This window comes from Periplaneta americana, chromosome 6 (genome assembly GCF_040183065.1).
Source record: "Periplaneta americana isolate PAMFEO1 chromosome 6, P.americana_PAMFEO1_priV1, whole genome shotgun sequence".
NCBI classification, from domain to species: Eukaryota; Metazoa; Arthropoda; class Insecta; order Blattodea; family Blattidae; genus Periplaneta; species Periplaneta americana.
The window spans coordinates 109,750,599-109,775,368 of record NC_091122.1 but is presented as its reverse complement, the minus strand read 5'-3'; the positions used below and the strand labels follow the sequence as shown (position 1 = coordinate 109,775,368).

The 24,770-nt window shown below is 37.9% G+C and overlaps 1 protein-coding gene across 8 annotated transcripts in view; it reads right to left on the bottom strand.

The window, feature by feature from the left end:
- LOC138701645 (protein O-linked-mannose beta-1,2-N-acetylglucosaminyltransferase 1-like) overlaps positions 1-24,770 on the bottom strand; it is a 1,230,831-nt gene that overhangs the window by 77,408 nt on the left and 1,128,653 nt on the right. For all 8 annotated transcript variants that reach the window (XR_011332653.1, XM_069828753.1, XM_069828752.1 and 5 more), the window contains one exon: positions 9,034-9,082. The gene's annotated coding sequence lies outside the window, so the exon portion shown is untranslated. The remainder of the gene's footprint in view (positions 1-9,033; positions 9,083-24,770) is intronic.

Genomic DNA, 24,770 nt, shown 5'->3' with positions numbered 1-24,770 from the left:
ATTTCTCTACGTATTTTCATTCCTGCTCCTCTGTAGCGGAGAGAGGTAGTTGCATTGTACTGTGTCGCTCAATTGCCAAGTTTTTTTTACTTGGTTATTTAACGACGCAGTTTCACCTACTGGGTTATTTAGCATGAATTGAATTGGTGATAGCGAGATGGTATTTGGCGAGATGAGGCCGAGGTTTCACTATAGATTACCTGGCAGTCGTCTTACGGCTGGGGAAAATCCTCGGTGAAAAAAAAAAAAAAAAAAAAAAAAAAAACTCAACCAAGTAATCAATTCAAGCGAGAACCGAACCCACGTCCGAGCACAACTCCGGATCAGCAGACATTTGCGCTACAGCCTAAGCTATGTCAGTGGCTAATTCCTAAGCTACTTCCCCATACCTAGTGAGGAGAAAGAACGCAGTTCTATGTCAAAATCCTGTGAAACGTCTGTTTCGTCGACCACAAATTTCAATACGATCAGGCAGGGAATCGAAATCGGGTCGCCTGGATGGAATACCAGTAGGCTAGAGCTTGAGCCATAGACGCGGGTATCTTAAGGGGTTAGGTACAGCTTACAGCAGTAAATTTTTTGGAAATATTCAACATTTTTTCCCTCCATTACTGTACCTTGTACAATAATGAAAATTGATATATGTAAAACACTGTCCTTCTGCTATACGAGAAAATATTTTTACGATTTAAAAGAAATATATTTACATATTTTTTTTTTTTAATTCAAAGTTCACTGTGCAGTGATGAAGCTTTTCCCTCATAACTCTTAAACTTGTTAAGTTTTTCATGTTCTCTCTCTTTTATTTTATTGCTGAAACTCATGTTTACAATATCATGCTCTTTCAACTACATTCCTTAATAAACAATATTCTTTTTTTATTTTGTGTTAGATATTTGACCATTTTTTGAAATGAATTTATTTTTTATCAGACAATCTATCAAAGGTATAGAAGTAATTTTTCATCATATTGTAGATATAACATGCATAAATAAACACAAAAAATTTCATCACAGAATGTCGGATACTTTTTTAGTTATGAGGAAACGCTTCATCACTGCACAGTGAAGTTTGAATTTTGAAAAAAGAAAAAAAATATATATATTTTTTTTAATCGTAAAAAATATGTTTATCATATAGCAGAAGGACAGTGTTTCACACCTACTAATTTTCATTATTGTACAAGATAGAGTAATGGAGGGGAAAAAAAGTTGAATATTTCCAAAATTTTACTCCTTTAAGCTGCACCTAACCCCTTAAGGCGTTTATCCACGAAGCGAGGCTTTCATGCGCGACCGCCTCTCGCGGCAGCGTCGCGGTTTTGTTCTTTTGGTAGTGAGAAAAGATCGTAAAGCAGCGTGAATCACCAGTTGGTGTAAGGCCATTGAGGCAGTAACATCGGGTTGCGTGATGACATCTTTACGAACAAACAGTCCACACGGAGCGAGTTAATCACTGCGAGGAACCTTTAATTGCTTCCAAAAACCGACTGGAACTGGCTCAAAGCTGAGGCAGCCTTGCACAATTGAGGGGTTTGGGGGAAAAACCAGGCAGTTCCAATTCAGTACTTTTCGAGATAATGAAGAAAAACTTACCACCAAACAATAAGCATGTACAGAAGAGGCAGGTACAAAATGCATTATAACTGTGAATGTACTCTTGGAACTACTTGGTTCTTCGACCAAACGATAGAGCGTATTTTTTTTGTCCTCTGTGCATAAAAAAAAAAAAAAAAAAAACATTGGAACTGCCTGGTTTTTCCCTCCAAAACCCTCAATTGTGAGGCCGCCGCGCAAGGTATCCACTGTGCGAAGGAAGCTTCTTGGCTTCATGAGACAGCCTCGCCTCGAGAATACGCGCCGTTCGCATGGAGTTTGTCTCGTAGGGAAATGGAGAGATGACAAGGTGTAGTAACGTCTCGTTTTTTTAACTGCACTGTTGATAAGAACTTTAATCACTGGCGTAGCTCAGGTGATAACGCGTTTGCCTAGTGACACAGACCTCATTCGGGAGTGAGTTCAATTCCTGCATGGAATGATTATCTGGTTGATTTACCCCCCCCCCCCCTCCCGAAATTTTATGAAATTGTACGGCGAATGGTCAGGTAATCCCATGGTAAATCCTCAGCCTCGCCAAATATCATCTCGATATCACCACATTCAGCGACGCTAAATATGACAATTTTATACAATAGAAACTGAATTATAAGGATTTTGAAATGTTGAGAGATCCCTCAGAAAATCTACCCCATCATCTTGGTCTAGTCAAGATTTGAGCATTAAAGTCCGGAGTGAGAAGTCGAGATTGTGACCAGTGTCTCTTCTAGCAAATGACGAATTCATTGTCTGAACTATTCTAATTGTTTCCTGTGACGTTAAAATTGCTTTACTAGCTGGCAGAGGACCGCGAAACAAATTAATAAACAATGGGACGTGTCAACTCATTGATTCGAGTCCCTCCCCCAACCCTCCGCTTGTCAGCCACGGTAGAAATGTTGCATTCAAATGGCTAATTAAATTTCATGAATATTAATTTGGGAGCCCGCCCGGTGACACTAAATGTGCATATTCTGTCATGCACAAACTAATAAGCCAGTTGACTCCTTTGAGGTGAGGAATTCCTTTCACGATGCTAACACTAAAGTCCAAGTCGAATCCTTGTTATAACCCGTGCTTTCATTCACTGAATAACATGTCAGTTTCTAATACGTGAAAATATTTTGAAAGTAATGAGTCTTCTCTTTTATCCTACAAAATAAATGCCTGCAACAACATATTTTTACAGTGTTGTATTAATACTGCTCGCGTCCCAGCTCCGTGTCACTATTAGGTGAGAAACGGACAGGAGACGAATTAAATTACTAGCGGATTGTTACTTATGAAGTTATGACTTCATGGTCCGGTTTCTTCAACCTTTATTAAATTATAACAGTGTGTTATTCCATTTTAACTGTAAACTTAATAGCTGAAGCATTTATTCAACTAATGTTAGTACTAACAGGCTGTTAAAACCCATTTAACTGCCCAATTTCATGCAGTTAAATCATTTAACTCTGTTAGCATAGAAGTATTCAATATGGCTAGTGCGTTAGATTCTGAACTTATATAATCTTGATTATTTAGAAAATGATATCCATGAATACATAAACAGAGGGGATGGTTTCTGTGATTTGACAGAACAGAAGTTCATACAAAGGTATAGGCTATTTTCTGCCAAGCCTCACTTTTCGTTTTCAACTTAGATCCGTTTGTTTGTTTATTCTCATTAATTGGTTTAGGCCTATACTGCGAAATAATTTCAAGTAGAAGGCTTCTCTCCAACGAAGAGAAATTAGTCCCACGATTTCTTTTTTGTTCCAGTGTTTTCCATTTCACAATAGCATATACCAATTCGCCGCTCCACACTACTGTGATACAGAAGACTTCTATTCTCTCTGAATCAAACAACGAAAACAAGCGAGAATCGCAATTGTCAGAGTTAAGAAAACAGAATTGAGCCAATACTTGGTTATAGGTTATGGTTAATCTCTAGAATCTCTGGTCCTAACAGAGAGTTAACAAACAGAATGTTAAAATGTGAAATGTAAAAGTTGAAGAAACGCAATATTTTTAACAGCAATTGATACTCTTAACTTACAGTTAATTAACGCTATGTTAGGTGCATTTTAATAAAGGTTGAAGAAACCGGGCCTATGAGTAGCCAAGTCAGATTTATACTTTATTTGATTTTCAATTATGCAAAATTATGCTTTTATTACTTTTACACCAATTTATTGCTTAAATAATGCATGCTTATATATTTTAAAATTATGGTTTGTTTAGTAACTTTTATATGAAATTAAGGCACTCACCCACGAATTTGAATGAAAATGAAGTTCATCCGTATCACTGCACAACTTTATTGGGGCCACCTAGCGTCTGTGAGACTTGTGAATGCTAATTCTAATGCTCACTCTACAGGGCTATAGAGGAGAGATGCAGAACTGGGGAAGAGAGGGCTGGAAGCATGTGGAAAGAGTTTGTTCCCCCAAATCACAATCCTCCAGCCTTCAATGACGTATCTGTGACGTTTGGTAAGCACACTGAATACATATCTCTTCTTCCCCCCTTACCATGTCCAATGATGCGAGGGTTGAAGGGAAGAGACGAGTTACATGTTCCGATCTGTGACGTATGCCACAATTGTAGCACAGTTTTGCATCCCTCATATAGGGGATGAAATATGTAGTATAACGTGGCAACAGATGAAACATAGCGCATGTAATTCTTCCACAGGTTAAGTGAGATATGGTCCACTTTGCAATAGGTCCTTTCTACGAAAATGTCCAACGTTTACAAATGTCCACATAGAAAATTCGTCCATGCCATAAAAATGTCCTTACCTGAAAAGTCCAATGTCAGCAAGTCCTCTTCTTAAAAATGCCCTACGTTCAAAAATGTCCACAAATAAATTCGTCCATTTCCCTAAAATGTCCGACAAGGAAAATTGTAAGGAAAGTGCCGAGAAATTTGTTGTCATTTCAATTAGCCTATGTTATACATATTACATGTAATAAAAAAGCTATATCTACTGTTAAAAATTATCTCATTATATATAGTGCGGTAAGTATTTTCAGTGTTAATTGCAATTAGGTAATATACTAAAACTACAAACTGCAAAACTTCCAAGAATCCCATGCACTGTGAAAAGCTGAAGGAATTGATTTGGTACAGTCTTGAACGTACATCACTGAAAATCGTGTCACTGGCAGCCAAAAGTTCTAAATTTCCATCGGTGGCAAACATTAACACTCGTCCATCATTAACACCTGAATCAAAGAACATAAAATTTTGTCCCCTCAATGTTTTGTTGTAGGGTTCAACAATGTCAATTTCTCTTATTGATTGAGGAAGTGGAGGACGATTTAGCTTCTGCTGATAAGAAACCATTCTGATTACTGCATTTCTTTGTGGAAGATTTACGATAATTTCTTCGTTATAAACTCCAGCAAGGTCCTGTCTGACAACAGAGCTGGGAGGTTAGTTAGTAACTCATCTCTGTTGAACAACTTTGTATGTTGGACCTTTTTGTATGGACCTTTCATATGATGGACCTTTTCGTATGATAGACTTTATAATAAGGTGGACTACATAGATGTCGGGCTTTTTCACACCATGGACAAATTGTATGTAGGACTTGAAACGTTGGACTATTTAGTTTGTGGAAATTTTTTTGTGGACCTTTTGTACTTGTGGACATTTTGTTATGGACCTTATAACCTGGAAGCCTTCCACATCCACTAACTGATAACTACGGATGAAATTTCAGACACCGAATCTATGAAGTTAACTACGTCGTGTATTATACAAGTCGTGTTGTTTACTTTGATAGTACAGGGACTTCTATAGAGCACTAGTGTGCTTGAATAAAAATATTGCTCGATATAATGAGGTGACTAAAAGAAATAGGGTAGGCCTGTAACACACATTTATGAAAGCGACTTACTTCATTCTCTTCTTTGTGGTGATACATTCTAAATAATAATGGTGTACTTTAAGTGTCACTAATTTTGTTGCAATGTACAACTGTGTACCTTACATTCGTAAATTGTCAAATATAAATTTGTTTCGATTGTCACTCAAACAAGAAAATGTTCTTTCGAGATCACAGATGTTATTGGTGCGAATTTGAAATAGTTTTTATTTATTATAATCTTCTGCCTGTTCATTTAGTTCATATTGCACTTCACAGAGTTTATAATAAGCAGAATCTTTTCAAAAACACTCTTCAGTTTTTGTTTAACACTTTTATTGTTACCAACAGCTATCGTATAGAATTTAAAGCTATTTCATAACACGGAGGTAAGTATTGTGTACGCATGGTTGTTGTTGGAGTTTGCAATTTTCTAGACATATACTTTTCAATGAAGTGTTTAAAATTTGGATTCTCAAGAAATATTCGCACAAATCAGCATCAGACACAAGTCATAATAAAAAGTGAACCGACTCGAAATCAAATCACTAAACAATTCCAGATATTCGATGTGTCTTTTAGAGTCACAATGTTTTTATCATCTCTGAAGTCTTTTACAAGCACAAGTAAAAGTTTCAGACTTCATTGGCGGAATTTTAATACATTTTCACAGTACGTTTGCCAGATCACAACTGAATTCCAGCCAAAGGTTTACTTTTTAAACAGAAAATAGGTGTGCTGTATCGAAACAATCTATTATAATGCAGTAAACAATACAAAATCTGCACCCATTAAACTTCGAATGAACAGAGCTCACTTCACGCGACGTCCTTTATTTTGTATACGAACCTGAAGGTACATCAGTATAGTAAACAACTGACGTCATCCTATAGCCAGTGTTCCTTAAACCTGTAGCCGCCTCTAGGTAATATTTTGGTGTCTAAACTTCGTTCTCTACTAATAACGAGAGACGTGACAAAGAGGTAAGCCATTTTACTCTTAAGATTGTCCTGAAACGTAGTAGGAATAGTACACTGTCACATTATTCTATCTTCAGTAAGCTGTACTTCACAGAAGCAGATCCGCACTATCCCATACACTAAAGTCAAATCACTTCCCCCACTCCAGCCTGACCGAACTGATAGGAGCATTTGATTTCTGTGCACTTTGAAACTTTTATTGTCTGGCTATAGTGTCAGGCAAGGCGGTATTTTGTCGCCTCGTCTTTTCAGCACCTATTCGGGAAGTATCTTATGGGAAGCCTTTGAACAAGTGACTAAACTTTAGTCACTAAAGGGATATATCTATTGATAAACGGGAATGTGATTAACGACATCCGGTACACAGACGATACAATGGTAATGGCAGATAACTTGAAGGACTTACGAAACATGATCAATCAATGTAGTTATGTGAGCGGGAAGTTCAGGCTTATCATATCAATAGACCGAGCGAGGTGGCTCATGCGTTCTGCACGGGACTCGCATTCGGGAGGTTCAAAGTTCAAATCCCCGGACTGTGGTTTTCCACAGTTACTTAGGCAAATTCCAGGTTGGAATTTTCATTGCCACAGTCCATTTCTCTTCCTCTTTCCTGTAGAAAAAGAATTTAGATTTCATATCATATCATTCATCTTCATTATCTCATTCCATCGGCATATTCAGGTCATGACGCAGGAGGGACATCCTCTCCGAAACAGTCTTTGGGTTCTGAGCCTTCCGCAATATCTCTGCCAGGATTCAAGATCACTTCCATGGGCGCTTCGATACCTTAGAAGGGATGTCGGAATGGATCCTGTGGTGCTTGGTCACTTTTAAGGTGGAGATGTAGGGGGCCCATTTGATGAGCGGGTGAGGGGTCTCATGCGGGCGGTGGGCTGGTACACCTCATTCTCATTCATACCATAATTCTGTTGAGCCGCCATGGTGAAGGGTCATCCCTTACCTGTCCCTAGCTACCACCACCACCATCAATAAACTACATATGAAGAAGACGAAACTATTGGTTGTAATGAAAGTTATCCGTTCATGCTTCACTGACACCCATAACATTCAAGTAGAACAAGTCCAAAATTATAAATATCTAGGGGATCTGGCTCAAGCCAACCATCGAAAGAAATATTGTCCATGAATAAACCAGCTACAGTAGCATTCATAAAAAGAAAAATGTTTTAACTCTCTTTCCTGTATTATTATAAGAGCTTGAAGGATTGCCACTAAAACAGGAAACTATAAAAGTCTTGAGATGTACGTTTACCGACGTATGTTGCGTATCTTACAAATATGGACAGAGTTACTAACCATGAGGTGTTGTACAAAACAGGAATTCCCCGTAACGTTATTTTTATAATCAAGAGACGAAAACTTCAATAAATTGGTCATGTTATACGTAACAGCAAATAATTTATAAACTGATGTACAGATCTCGGATTTTATCTCTGCCTCTGTGCAACGTCACATTTGCAGTGGGGAAGTGAGGGGATGAGAGGAAAGTTGTAATGCTTTTCAACATGCTGACGCCCTCGTTGTAAGATAAGCCAGTTTAAATTTAACGGCCACTGACCGGCAGAGATATAATCCGAGATTTGTAACTATTTTTTATAAGGCATATATAAACAGAACATTGGTAAAAGCACCATATCATGGTGGTGTAATTTACATGATCGGTTTGGCCAACTATCTTTATAAATCTTTCTAATTAGAATTTCAAAAAAATATTACAGTCCATATGATGACCAAACTTCGGAAGGGGACAGCGTAATGAGAAGAAAAAGAGGAAGGAAGTGTATTTACAACACTATTAAAAGAATCGTATTAAATATGTCAATATTTATTTTAGACGGTGTCCACAACAAAATAAATTTTAAATTAAAAAAATGCAAGTTTTGGGGAAAACGTAGCTTTTTTTGCCCCATTTTAAAGAATTTATTACGGGACTACAGAAATGAGTATAAGGGGGTTAAAGAATCTTGGAAAATGGTTTGGATAATTCACTATGTAGGTTTCTGTGAATAAAGCTATGATCGCTAACATGACAGCTAATATGACCAGCAACTATCGTTAAACGGTCAGGGCAATAGAAGAAGAAGAAGAAGAAGAAGAAGAAGAAGATGATGATGATGATAATGACTGTTCAGCATCGTCCTAGAATGCTATGTGGATGTGAATCTCCAACACGGAAAAACATTCGGTTAGGAAAAAAACTGAGTACTACAGTAAGTATCTTTTTCTAAACTTTGGATGTCTTTCATCCATATACCCTATATTTATAACATTAAGACATTATAATTTTTATAAGCATATTGTCAAAAGGAAAGGGTGAAAACCAACTAGGGGAAATACTTGGATTTTAATTAGAACAGTGACCATGTGCCGTTTTTGGCCCCAAACATTATGGTCATCCTAGCTAGTTATTACTCTTTAAAGATCACATCAAAATATCGCGTTCTTCGAGATCGCATCCTTTCCTTGTTAGTTGTAACAACTACGACTATTCTATTATAACAACTGCTTACATTCTTCACGAAAGCTTGTTTCACCTTCCCAATACGGAGAAAATCGTGACGTGAATGGTGTTACTCACCCTGATCACGTGACTTCGGTCCATCACTGTGCAACCAGTTCCATGATGTCTGCAACAAAAAGGAAAACGACATAAGCATGATGTTCTATACAGTACAATTAATTAAATGTGCTACAGACCATGCCCCACCTTAAAATCTTCCTAGTATTATCAGCTCCTCGTGTTTTATTAGCAACGTCTCTGTCATTACTGTCAACAAGTCTGTCATTAGGGATACATTGTAGCTCAAGAGAGATATATATTAAACCATTACAGGTTATCCTACAGCTACTGTCACACTTCCCTAACGCAACAGACACTGAAAGATGAAACAAATGTAATGAGTAGCCCGCGGTGCTCACAAAGAAACACACCGTGCGTCGTCGTGGCATTCAATTCCATCCTTGAAAAGTAGTTTTTATGGGGTTATTTGTGTTTATTCTGAGTCTTTCACAAAAGCAAATACTTATAATTACTATATATCTCCCGTTTCCTTTCGCATTAAGAAATAATACACAATTATATAACTTCTGTAAGGGCATTTTCGGACTTCATGTCCAGAACTAATTTCTCCCGTCATGTCCGTAACGCACTTCCTTTATTTTCTGGCGACGTTTTCTTGGTATAAAGTTCCGAAAAACATTAAAATAAAACTTGTAGAATGAGTAACGACCCTTATTTTTTTTCATTTGAAAAATCTTTAAAATCTCGAGAAGATTTAGGGTTTTTCAAAAAGGGAACATATGCATGTATAAAATGCGTCCTGTCCAGAACGAAAGTTTACTCCATCTCATCATAAAAACTATTTTTTTTTGTCTCAATCGAAAGAGGACAGATTCAAGAACATATTGCCACGTTTTTCCCCCGAAAAAAATATCACAGAAATAAACGTAAAAAAAAAAAAAAAAAATGTAGTCCCAGCGTCATGTCCGGAACGATGGGATGACCCAGAAGAAGAAATACGGAACAAAAGAAATAGAAGAAGAAATAAGGAACAAAAGAAACAACAAAAAATAAGGAACAAAAAGGTGAGAAGAAAAAAGGAACAAAAGAAACAGACGAAGACAGAAGAACAGAGGAAATAAGAAAAAAAGAAGTAGAAGAAGAACTAGGGAACAAAAGAGACATAAGACGAAATAAGGAACAAAAGGAATAGAAGAGGAAATAAAGAACAAAAGAAACAGAAGAAGAAATAAGGAATAAAAGAAATAGAAGAAGAAGAAATAAAAATAAGCAGAAGAAGAAATAAGGAACGAAAGAAGCAGAAGAAGAACTAGGGAACAAAAGAGCCAAGACGAAATCAGGAACAAAAGAAATAGAAGAGAAAATAAAGAACAAAAGAAACAGAAGAAGAAATAAGGAACAAAAGAAACAGAAGAAGAAATAAGGAACAAAAGAAGCAGAAGAAGAAATAAGGAATAAAAGAAACAGAAGAAGAAATTAAGAACAAAAGGAGCAGAAGAAGAAATAAGGAATAAAAGAAACAGAAGAAGAAATTAAGAACAAAAGGAACATAAGAAAAAATAAAGAACACAAGAAACAGAAAAAGAAATAAGGAACAAAAGAAACAGAAGAAGAAATAAGCAACAAAAAACGGAAGAAGAAATAAGGAACAAAAGAAACAGAAGGAAAGTAAGAAACAAAAGAAACAACAAAAAATAAGGAACAAAAAAGACGGGAACAAAAAGACAAGAACAAAAAAGGAACAAAAGAAACAGACGAAGACAGAAGGAACAGAGGAAATAAGAAACAAAAGAAGAAATAGGGAACAAAAGAGGCAGAAGACGAAATAAGGAACTAAATGAATAGAAGAGGAAATGAAAAACAAAAGAAACAGAAGAAGAAATAAAGAATAAAAGAAGCAGAAGAAGAAACAAGGAACAAAAGAAAAAGAATTAATGGGGAACAAAAAGAACAGAAGAAGAAATAAAGAATACAAGAAACAGAAGAAGAAATAAGGAACAAAAGAAACAAGATGAAATAAGGAACAAAAAACGGAAGAAGAAATAAGGAACAAAAGAAACATAAAAAATATAATGATCGAAAAAACAGAAGGTAGAACGATCAAAAGAAACCGAAGGAATAAGGGAGAAAAGGAACAGAAAAAGGAAAGGAATAAAAGAAACAGAAGGGGAAGGAATGAATAAAATTAGGAGAAGACGTAAGGAAGAGAAAAAGCGAAAAAAGAAATAAGGATCAAAAGAAACAAAATACGGTAGAACAATCAACACAAAGAGAAGGTGACATAAGGAAGAAAAGAAACGGGAAACGAAAGGAATAAAAGAAACAGTAGTAGAAAGAAGGCGCAAAAGAAAGAAAAAAAGAAACATGGTACAAAAGAAACAGGAAAAGAAAAGAAGAAAATAAAATAGAAGAAAACGGAAGAAATTAGATTAATGAAGGAAAGGCGAAAGAACAGAAACGAAGTTAGGAACGAAAAGGAAGAGCAAAAGAAGCATAGAAATAAAGGAAAACATATGATAATGAAAGGAATGAAAGGAAGAAAGACGCTATGTATTCTTTAATTGAATATTTAAACTTTCATAGCTCTACGTAGTTGAATACTATGATAGCAACACTTATATCTAATAATGCAACTATCTAATTATACGTGACTAATCCTGTCAAGATGGACGTCAGACTGTACAGCCTGTAGTTATCAATGTGAAGCGTAATGACGTTAATAAAGTACAGCAGCCTAGACAAGGTTTGTTTATCAGGACGCGTGCCATAAAACAGGACACTTCGTCAGCAGAAATGCTGACTCGATCTATCGATCTATTGCCACGGTCCGAGTTGATAACAAGGAGGGGGGTCAGCTGCTGATCTCGGTCTTTTCTTAAGAGCACTCATCCGCGGAAGGGATTGTTATGTCCACAAGTATACCCAACCCAATGTACTGTATTTGCGTCTCTCGCATCTCTCCGATGTAATTTATTGAGTGTAAAAAGGCCGGACACGTGTCACATGTGGCCCACATCCCATGATCGGGTCCGCGGCTATTTTTCTTAAAGACATATATTTATTTTGCTTGGATTTTCCAACCTGGAGAAGCGGTATTAAATTCCGAAGAGTCCAAATTAAATGTATTATGAATAAGGACAGTTTTCTCGTACTACTAGAGAAATTCAATAATGCTCATCAGGTGTACTGTTAAAACGGGAAATGGCCACGGGTAAGGCAAGGAAGATTATAGTCTTAAAATCTGCTACGTGTGCACTAATAAATAGCAAAATACGTTCTCTGTAAAAGTAGGAATGCTAAACGATTTTAGATTTACACTTTCTGTCTACTTGTAAAAGCGTTTTCAATTGAAAGACTTTTTCTATAATTCATTCCCTCAAACACTTGTCCGACGTCTTACCTCTAGCCTCAAAAAGAATCTTATTCAAACATTAGTGATGCACCATTTAGATTAATGAGATTCTCTATTCACGAACTTAAATAATGATAATGTCCACAGATTACAGCGTGTTCACAATATCTGCGTTCGTTTCGTTTGTAACATAAGAAAATTCGATCATGTAAACCGTCACTAGAATTGTTGTCTTGAAATCCACTTAAAGAAAGTGATCTTTTCAATTCCCTCTTATTACTAGAGAGCGCATTTTGGTTTTGTAAACCGCAAGGCTAATAAATTGCAACATCGACTACAGGTATGACCATGGGGGGGGGGGCAACTCGTGCTCTCAAACTGTGAACACAACCTCAGTCAGGTGGAACGAACTCTGTCCTAGCTCTAGTATCTGTACGCCGCGGTTCTTGCAAGACTTAAGTTCGCTCGAGTCTGCAGTAAGCGGAGGCTCGTTATGAGTGAAACACAGTAAAATCCGATCAGATCGTTTCTCTTTTATTCACGCTGAGAAAAAATAACTTTTATTGTTAAAAAGGAAGGTATAGCTATGTATCTTATATTATTTTCTACTACACTTTTTTACGCATAGCATTTTAATATCAGGATATTTTACACATAAACATGCCGAAAGTTTTGGTAAAGTAATACTGTATGGATCTGCAAGAGAGAGTGTTTTAGAAGAACTAAAGAGAAAAATGGAATATCAACAAGGCGAGGCCGTTATGACATGTCAGCACGTTATGCGTGAGAGTTACAGAATCGCGCGACATATGATCGACCAGATAAGATTATTTGTAGATATAGCTTATTTAAAATGAGACATATCAAGCGGAACATAAACAACTTTCCCACTTTCCTTCACTAGAAACTGTCGTGAAGAGTGATAAGGCAAATTTTCTATCAAATATAGGGTTCTCTTTCAATACGTTATTACAGAATTCACTGGTAGGTTTTGACAGACAGTGACAATGGGCAAGGAATGGAGTGTTTCTGCAATCCTTTTGCCTTGCAGCCGATAGAACCTCCTGAAGGTTTGGAGCTTGAATTGATAAATCTACCCACGCCATTTATAGTTACGGTGAAACCAGGATTCTAACTACTCGCTATGCTGTCTAAGTGAGAATTTCCAAATCTACGCTTATTTGCCTCCTGTCTAGTAACCATATATGCTTCCACATAATACTTCCAAATTTGAACCAGATTTCAATGCAAGAAAGAAGTGTCAAAACTCTAAACGTACAGAAAGATCTGAGGAGCAAGTTTATTTCGTTTTCCGTGACATGTAAAACAATTACTTCCTTGAATGTGATTGTTTAGGAATATAGGATAATATATTCTGGAAATAGAGGCAGATTCTATAACATATAAACACGTTCTACGTTTCAAATAAGGCAAATATTATCAAATAGTGTAATAAGAAATAAGTGCTGCAGTTACCGGTGTCTTTGTTGTAGCTAGTAAAGATGTGTTCAATTTATGCTTTCAGTACTACATAATATCATAACTTATTCTAGTTAAGAAAGCATGGCAACAATAGAATTTTAGTAGGTGTGCTTAGTTACAGTTTGTATAGAACTACTATAATTATTGCACCATGCGTCATTCTGATACACAAATCATAGATTAGACGTCACGACCACCTGCATGAGCCGCCACAGCCCATGGTGGCAGTGAACTGCTTTTGTGCATAAATACAAACAAATTGTAACTGCTGGGGCTGACTCCGTCTGTCTTTCTTTACGTCAAGGTTTTTAGCACTCCGTGAGCACGAGTTGCCCATCCATGGATATGACCATGAGCAGCACTTAAGACAGTGCAGTATTCTGTCTTTATACAGTCACAACCACAACAAAGCCTGGCGATACAGTCGTTTGAACTACGTATCTCTAGTGTTCCGTGAATGCACCTTAAAATAATAAACCACCTATTTACATTTTACATTACTACGTTTATTCAGAATATGTCCAATTTAGTGTGTTACATCATTATAACACACATACTTACAAAGAATTTATACAGTTAACCACATTATAGAAAAAGTGCACTACTTTCCCTCTTCATGGTTGCACGTGTTGCAATGAACAATAATATATAGAGATTCAGAGGTGAATCTCTTACGATATTCAGTTAGGCAGCGTTTATACTGCGAAAAACTTCTTTCTGCAATACAATATGATAAGGCAGGGACGTACTTAAAATATGTTACTGACAGATCATTATATTAGTCTGTTTCTCAACTCAGTATATAATATACATTCTTAAAATTATGGCACAAAAAATAACATAAAATTAAGGAAACTAGACTTACAGGTATAATAAAAGTATTCTCCTCTTGATAAAAATTATCCGTAGATAAGTGTTGAGGTCCGAACTCAACAAAATATAACTGCAGCTTCAAATGCCGAGAGTTATTTGCTTTCGGCATAACTTACCGATGTTTTGGTATGAAGAAAATGAATACTACAAAATTAAGTAAAGATGTACGAAAGGATAGGAAGAATTACGGTATGAAGTAAAGAATAATGTTTTATTTAGCACGAATAAAGAAGGGAATACGTGTAGATAAATGCGAAGAACTAAGAGAGGAAGTTAAGAAATGTGCCAGGAAGTGTAGAAGGACGGGAGTAACCAAAGAACTGCCGAAGAATGGTAAATAAATGCTACGATATCACATCACTGAGCTGTGAGCGTAAAGTGACGTACTTAAGAGGTGCAACTCCACTCACGCTTCTAACGTCTTTAAAGCACTTAGTATAGTAAACTTGTATTCTCTCAATACACACCTCATCTGCGCTCTATACTTATTACTATTCTAAATCTTTCATACCTCAACACCCACTTTCCCTAGCATCTCGATTCATGATAGAGGAAAATGGGAGTACCCCGAGGGACAGTCCTCTGTAGGCTACTGTCTGCCTTTGTCCACCTCAAATTACATCACGACCTGGCCGGGGACCGAACCCTTTGTGCCACAAACGCAGTTCTCTCCAGCAAGATCTGAAATACATAACATCTCACAACCGGTTGGAGTTTGGGCTTCATGCCTAAAATTAATATGTTACATCTGGTCCGCACTTTGCGCGTAACTGTCCAAGCTATTTTCTTCGATATTTTTATGTTTATTTTGTAACCCGTCATTTTCCTACCTGAAATGCAGGAATAAATTTTATTGAAATGAAACACATTGCGAAAAGAAGTCTTCTTGCAGCATGACTGTTTCCTCTGACACAATTTTATCAATTCTGCATCTCATCTTTGTCATTACTTTCAATACGCCACAGACTTTGCCCAGGACAACCCTCTGCGGTGGCTGAGTGGTCAGAACTTCAGCCTGTCACGCAGGCGGTTCGAGTTCGATTGCCGATTAGGCCCGGGATTTCTCAGTGTCTATTACACTTTTACTACATCATACTACTTTTGACCAATAAAACGGTACGGAAAGACGTGTTTCAACTAATCATGGCTGCTTAACCTAAAATACTTATTATCTCCCTAGCATCTGTTTTTATCACCTCCCTAGCATTTTTTCCTTTGGTTACCAACATTGTACTTTTAATAATATAGCTTTTAAAATGATTCATCTTTATTTCATCATCCTTAATTAAACCTTTTCTATCATTTATCTTGTCTATATTATTTAGGTTATGCTACTAATTCCACAATTTGGGACATCTGACCGACATCTACGGCTGACGACTAGGATCCAGAATACAAAGCAGAGGTTAACTTAAATATAAAATACAATATGATTTGCGGAGAGAATAGAGAACAATGATAAATTTAAAAATAAAATACAATTTGATTTCGGAGAAACATGAGATGAAAGTACAATGAAGAATAATGAAATGAAGTAAATAATATTACGTAGTGTTATACAAGTGATTGTGTAAAATGGGTAATAAACCTCTCAATATCATTAGACGAATTTTGTTAATGTTCTTATTACAAAATTTAAGAGAAAACAGAATGGTTTTGGTTAACTCAAATGAAGTTCCCCTAGCGCCAAAAAGAAGTCCTTTCACTTCCCATGTATTAATATTCATTTTGTATCTCTCACTGAAGTGAGGAATGCATGGATTGTAAATAGACTTCTTTTCATCGTTAACGTTATTAGCTTCTGCTGTGTGAGATTATGGATAGTCACATATCAGAGATTGTTTAATATATCGTCGTTTTTCCGGAATACTGTTGTAACTAAAAAAAAAAAAAAGGCGAAAATTGAAATTTTCATGTGAATTGGTCCAAAATATCATTTTTTATGTGGACTAGTGCTGCATCTCCGAAGTTATACCAATTGCCGCTAGGTGGCAGATGCATCACTATTAATGGGAAGTAAATGAAGTTGTGGGAAAATTAAAACACGCTCTCCTGTGCAAAACGGGTTCTCTGCATTGCGACAGTATTCCGGAAAAGCGACGATATATTAATAATTGAAGTGAAATGCAACTGTTTTAATAAACATGAAACTGAATCAACAAAGCGTTCTTGACTAGTAAACTTGAAACTTGAAACTTTAGCACACGTCTTGGGATTCTGTGAACAGGGTTGCTCTTGAGGAACTCTAGACATCATCTTGTAAGATCCAAAATTGCTGCCGTATTAAGAAATAAGGGCTGGATAGTAGAAGAAGAAATCTCCTGTCTAGCTGAAAATGGGTCAACGAGACGAGTAGATATTTTAGCGTACAATGCTGACACTAAACAGGGCATCATTGTGGACCCCACGATACGTTTTGAAGTAGAATGTCATCAGTCAGCCGAGGTCCACCTTGAGAAGAAGTCGATCTATGAGCCTACTGTCAACTATTTCAAGCTGAAATATGCCTTAATTCACGTTGAGGTATTCGGCTTGCTCATAGGTGCTCGAGGGGCTATACCAGCTTTTTTCGAAGAATTTCGACGGCAATTTGCTCTGCCAACATCTCTGAGGGATGATATTGTGATAATTGTGTTAAACAAATCCTGCCAAATCCTAATTAATCATATTGTGCCACATTAATAGCAATTGTAATTTTTCACGCCCTTTTCTTTGTTTCCCTTCTTTAAAATTTAATATCTATGTTTACATATGTATAGTATTTTTTTTGAGGATATACTGAGTCCGTAAGGGCTACCCTCAATGGGGGGCAGTTTACTATTATTATTATTATTATTATTATTATTATTATTATTATTATTATTATTATTATTACTATTATTATTATTTCCATAGAGTTTAATGAAGTTTCTATAGTTGGCACAACTGGTAACAAGAGAACAGCTCATCAATGGAACTGCCTCTAGTGGAATATTTGCAACGACGAGATGTTTCCAAGACAGTTTAATATTTTAGTATGTCAATTAATATTTTATTGTATTAGAATACTTTATTTCTTCTAGTGTTTATATACTTTCTTCTAATCGTGTAATAGTCAATTCAATCCCACTCGAGTTTTGATTTTCTCTAGATAAATCAAAACCTCTAGTGAGATTACTGTAGAAAAATCCATAGTGACACTTGTGGCGGACAAGGTCGCAATTAGGTTTTTCTCGGGGTTCTCCCATTCCACTGGCGGCAGGCCGAATATTCTCGTCGTGCCTGGCCGCTTCGGGGAGCTTCGTGCGCGTCCGGCAGAAGGGAGGGGGCGCCAGGAGGCGGCACGGCACGTGGCGAAGGGAGAGGGGGAGAAAACCGACTGCGACGGACGTAAAGGAAGTCTGGAGTCTGAGTGATGGGGGGACCGAGAATCGTCCAGAAACAGAAACTTCCAGGGTCGAAGGTTCGCGAAGTGTGGTTTAACTAATAAAAAGCGAGCAGCCTTCGAAGAGGGCCAGTTCAGTTTAGAACAGCGAGTCAGTCTTGTGAAGCAGCAGTGAACGTCAAGGAAGCCAGCCTTCGAGACCTGGGTTCGACTTGAGGAGGACCGCAACTGTGACAGCGAACAGGCGAGTGCGGTGTATCCGGAAGTCTTGAGTTCCAGTGCAGTGGACTGTCTCTGGAAGTCTTGGGTTCGATATACTGTGAACTTGAGTGAATGAGCTAGAAGAACTAGCTAAGGCAACGAACTGTGAACTGAGAACTGACAGTTTTGTTTTGTAAATAGTGCTTTGTGAACATTAGTTGAGATTAGCAGTACATTGTTGCTCTCAATAATCCAAGTGAATTGCCATTTTCGTCTGTGAGTGCAATAACGAATACTGTGTTGCTGTGTGGAGTGAAATACCCATTGTTGACGGGAGTGTTTAAATTCATTTATAGAAAGTCATTATTGTTGTGAATAAAAGTTACATTGTTGTGTGAAATAAAAGTCACAATATTAAGCATTTACATCATTCCGTCACCATTTCTCCATTCCGTCAGCATTCCACAGCATTCCCCCACGCCGGCTACAGACGCACGGAGAGGGCTGACCTAGGGACGAGTGGGGTGGCTTGCTCGAAATCTAAGTACGCAGCGTATAGTGTATAGTGTAGTCAGCCTAGCTTGAAGGTTAGTGCAATAAATCTTAAAATGTCGCAGGATCGGTCACAGTGCCCTCCTCCCGAAAATTCCATTCCATTCCTTCCCATTTTCCAGCGCAAATTTATAGAAGCTGCTTGGGATCGAACTCTGGCCCTCTTTCAGCTCGAAACTGTTAGGGCTCTGACTGACGTTTGAGAAACACATTTCTTACGGGACTGTCAACACAATTGGACGACGTACGAATACCGTCAGGGGTTCCCCTAATGAGTTATACGTGTCAAGTGATAAACGTGGTAGTAAGCTTCAAAGCAGAAATAGAGCAAATATTGACTTGTGAAATGCTCTCTTGTGGGCTGGCCAGGAGTGAATTCACACACACATACACACAAACAATGCTTCGCCCCAGTAGCGGAGTGACGTAATGAAGTTGCAGACAGACTTGTATTAAAGAGGTGTTCCATTTTTAAATTCCACTCGCCAACAACGGCGAGGGTGGCGGTTCACAAATAATGTCGGTCTGGAGCGCCAGGATCGCTTAATTAAGCGCGAGTCCCCCACCTTCCAAGTCCATCTTTCTTCTAATTCACATTTTCTGTCCGCTGTTTTCGCAAATATTTTCATTTGTCTTTCATCTTGTTACAGTTAGAATTGAGTGTTTATTTTTATGAACATCCGTTCCATGGTTTCCTCTCTATGACTCAACACCCAAATACTCTGCATCGGCACCAAGTACAGGCAGGCAGGACAAGTGTGTTTCTGTGCCTGGGATCTTCGACCCTGTAAAGAATTTGGAATGGTGCTAGTGTAAACTAGACTACTCCATTATTGACAGACTGCCTTTTCTATTTTTATTCTACTATTAGAAAATGAAAGCCATTCCGAGAGCTCTGTGTTAGGTTTCCGGTTTAAAACTCCGTGAACTCTGGTTAGATATCGGAAGTTTTTTTTAGTTAGTTATTTAACGACGCTGTATCAACTACTAGGTTATTTAGCGTCGATGGGATTACTATCAGAAAATGAAAGCCATTTCGAGAGCTCCGTTAGGTTTTGGGTTTAAAACTCCGTGAACTCTGGTTAGATGTCTGAGGTTTCTTTTTAGTTATTTAACGACGCTGTATCAACTACTAGGTTATTTAGCGTCGATGAGATTGCTATCAGAAAATGAAAGCCATTCCAAGAGCTCTGTGTTAGGTTTCGGGTTTAAAACTCCGTGAACTCTGATTAGATATCGGAAGTTTTTTTAGTTGGTTCTATAACGACGCTGTATCAACTAGCCTAATAGGTTATTTAGCGTCGATGGGATTAGTGATAGCGACATATTAGGCGAGATGAGACCGAGGATTCGCCATAGATTACCTGACATTTGCCTTATGGTTGGGGAAGAACCTCAGAAAAAAACCCAACCAGGTCATCAGCCCAAGCGGGAATCGAACCCACGCCCAAGCGTATCTGAAGTTGATTGAAATTAAAATATGGTGGAAAGCTGGCCCGGGTTCGATTCCTGTCAGGGTCAGAAATTTTCATGGAAAATTTCTAACTCGGGACTAGGAGAGATGGCAGTGCACGACTTCTAGTCACTAAATTGTGCATCAATATGCCTGGGTTAAATCCCAAATCTCTCCACAGTGCATATGAAGAGAAGGCATATGTCACTGTTGATAGTGATTCGTCCGTCGGATGGGGACGTTAAGCCTGGCGGCCCCCTTGGTGCTATTCGACAGGAGTAGGCTACGTGCCGGCACGGGTTTCCCCTTCTCTCTTCTCCACTTTCATCACCACCCTCACCCATTCCCTACACTACACTTATACGAATACTTACATATACACTTACTCTAGTACACGACATAGCTCTTCATAGATACCCATCATGCATAACGTAGCCCGCCGAAGTGGTGTGCAACTTGAAAATAGGTCACAGTTCTCCCATCTATTCGCAGTATGTGGAACCCGAATCACGCAAGTGAAGTGGGTAGGCATTAGATAGACAGACAGACAGACAGACAGACACACACACCTGACGATGAGAGTTTTTCTCGGGTTGTCTCATTTATCTCCGGTTAATATTAATGTTAATGTTATGTTTTATTTAACGACGCTCGCAACTGCAGAGGTTATATCAGCGTCGCCGGATGTGCCGGAATTTTGTCCCGCAGGAGCTCTTTTACATGCCAGTAAATCTACTGACATGAGCCTGTCGCATTTAAGCACACTTAAATGTCATCGATCTGGCCCGGGATCGAACCCGCAACCTTGGGCATAGAAGGCCAGCGCTATACCAACTCGCCAAACAGGTCGACGGTTAATTTTATTGACACTCCTTTTCATTCCTTTCTTGTCTATACAGAGTGAGAGGTCCTAAATGACAGTAACTTCACAGAGTAAATTCTTAAGATGAAAGGAACAGAATTTTCCTTTGCCATTTTGCGTTAGCGCTGAGCTACAAATGCGATAATGCAGCATCTAAAGTATTCGACAAGCAGTATGATCTGGAAGGACCATTTAAGTGTCCAGACCGTGCAAAGTAAGTTATATTTTGTTGATAGAAATACGAATAGGAAGAGTACACAATCCAGGGAATAACAAGGAATTGTGCAGAGTCAGTAATGAACGAGTGCTTTCCATTTGGGCATGGAATATTTATGCATGATGAAGCAGCTTGCCATGGATCGAAACTGTGAGTGATGAGCTTAAATCTACTGATACTTCTATGCTTAACTGGCAAGTAGCCCGGGAACACGGAACATGCATCCGATTGAGTCAGTTTCGCATATACAGAGGACAAAAAGATAAAATGACAAGTAAAGTTCTGAAAGCCTGTTCTGAAATAATTTCTCTTCTTTTAAGCTTATTACGTAATATGTCAATGCAGTGTTGTATTTACCCAGAAATACCCAAATACTCAATAGTAAAACCAACATACAAAACCAGAGATAAATCTACTATTGCTAAATTATAGACATTTTCAACAACATTTTCAAAAGGTTTGAGAAAGATTTGCATAATATATTATACCGTTATTTGGAATCCAACAAAATGTTAGTTTGAGAGCTGTTTGTATTTTTTTTTTTTAGAAAACCTTATTTGACAGAGAATGCAGCTTCAGATCGGTGGATGAAGTGCTGACTTCTTTAAATTCAAAATTATATGTTTGAGGGATATTTTGTGACTTTGCTAAAGCACTTGACTGTGATCACAATACAGGGTGATTCAAACTACCCGTAAGTCATTTATTTCGGAAACTAGTGCAATAAAACTTTCGAGACAAAAATATTTGTAACTAAAGAACATGTGAACTTTCACTTGAGCTCGATTTCATCATCAGTCCTAACAGGAAGTGGGGTCAGTGGCGTATTACATTAAAATTTCAAATGGGAGTCGAGGTCAAATAGGGTACCATTTGATAGTGCTCTTCAAAAGAAACAAATTTCATAGGAAACGTTTCTATCAATTCCTACTCGTTCAATAAGAAAACGTACGAAAAGGCAATGTCATCAATATTGAGAAATGTTACAATACGAAAATGTAAACGAAGATGTAAAGCTCATTGAAAGAGAGGGAATTAATAAAAACGTTTCCTATGAAAGTTGTTTGTTTTGAAGAGATCTCTATCAAATGGTACCTTATTTTACCACGACTCCCAGTTAAAATTTTAAAGTAATACGCCACTGACCCTACTTCCTGGTAAGACTGATTGATGAAATCGAGCTCAAGTGAAAGTTCACATGTATTTTAGTTATGTTTTTTTTCCGAAAGTTTTAATGCACTAGTTTCCGAAATAAATGACTGTTACGGGTAGTCCGAATCACCCTGTATATTGAAAAACAAATAAGAATGTTATGGCATTAAAAAAGAAACAAAAAATAAACAGTATAACTTTAACTTAAATTTAGCCATTGAAAAGTTAAATCAAGAATTGAAATATCCGTAGCAAATTTCATTTAGTGAAGATTATTTTAGTTATTGGTCAAACATAACATAAAATTAGGGGAGAGTTGGGTAGTATCGGACATCTGGTAATATCGGACAGTGCGTTTCTTTCATCTACCACCAGATGGTAGTACCTGAATGACATGGTTACGTTTCTATATGCGACATCACAGAAACGTAACCATGTCATTCAGGTACTATCATCTGGTGGTAGATGAAACAAACTCACTGTCCGATATTACCCGATGTTCGATACTACCCACCTCTCCCCTATATGTAATTTGTATGAAATCTTTATTCTATTCTGTCTCTCCACAACGAACTCCTGATTAAGAAGAGCTCAGACAAGTTTGTACGAAAATTCCATCTCGATAGCAAGGGCGCACGTGTCACTTTCCGGGAGCCATTTTGCTCCCCACTCCAGACAGCATAAGGTTTCAGTAAATTGCGTTACATTACAACAACCAGCCCTACCCTCGGAAGCCCTCCAATAGATGCGGTTATGCGGTCAACCGCTGCCCCTTTCTACGTCCCCGCTGACTTTAATTACGCAGATATTTTGGGTTGGAGGGTTCATATTATATCGATAAGTATTTCACCCAGACCGCCATTTCGAAACAATGCACCATTTCACTATGTTCGTATTCGTGTAATTGATCTTTCGTTTGTTAGGCGATGTCGTCAAGAAGGGAAAGAAAGAATTTAGTACAGACAAAATGTTTCCGCTTTCTTTATTTTGGTTTTCTCCTCTGATACTGACTTAGAAGGAGCCTTGAACATTGCAGTCATAATGCGGGTTTCCCTGACCATGTGATCAGCGTGCCGCAAGGCACCGCGGAGATAACACAGAGCAACACACGAAAAGGGACAATCACCCAGTCCCGTGGATAGTGATGAATCTCCACTGCCATGCTACCCACAAAGCCTCAGTGACGGACAGAGGAAAAACGTACAAATAATATTTATTCAGTCTTATTAATAAACCGTGTATAGTTTTTATACGAGACTTATGCATAGTTGGGACAGAAAACGTTACTAATAAACCATGCATAAGCTATGGACGTATAAACAGTCTGTAACTAATACAATGGGAAATGCTTTGCAGTAGTTATATACACGAAACCCCTTGTTTAAGCGTTGTATATAGAGAAAAAATGGCCGCCCCTCTAACAGCTGTTCGTAACGACTGTCATTTTTTGATGATGGTTGCCTTGTAACCACAGAAGAACAAACCAAAGAGCACAGAATAATTAGAATAATATTGCTGTAGCTTGTACTCTTTGACCAAAATATAGTGTGGTAATCGATCAGAGCCAGTTGTACTGTCGATACTTAACACGGCACACTAGAGCGCTCTACCGGATGCAATAGAGAACCTCAGATATTCTATTACCTTTCAAGCGTATTCCGAATCTCACCGGTGAGCAATCCGATGGCATCACGGTGTTCCGGATTCCACCGATGACGTCATTGATGCTCCACCGGTGTCGCACCGGTGCCATCAACTTGCAGAGGTGGTGGCAGTCTCCATCAGCCGCCATCAGTGAATCTGATTGGTTCTTGTATAGGGCGGGAATTAGCAGACGAATAACATCGTGCACTGTTGTGTCATGGCGGTGTGTTCTGCTTTAGTTCTGCTGTATTGTTTGTAATGAGCACAACGTAAAAACAATATGTTAATGGCTTATGAGCGAACATGTCAACGGACCCGTTATTACTACCGGTTCAAGAAATAAATTGTTTATGCTATCTTTTCTTTGAACGAGATGGGAGTACGAAAATTTCGCAAAATTTTGCTAGCATAGCACAGACAACAACTTGTACAGTCGCCATGACAGCCATAGATCCTTCTAGCAGTTTTGTTCCTTATTTCGTTGCAACGTGACGTCATTGATGCCACCGGACCGGTGAGATTCGGAATACGCTGTTCGTGATGAAGTAATGACGATACTATGACGTAGCTGTGTAACAGTTATACTGTTATACACAACGTATTTAGTGATTATTAGTAAGGAATTTACACACGAATTATAAA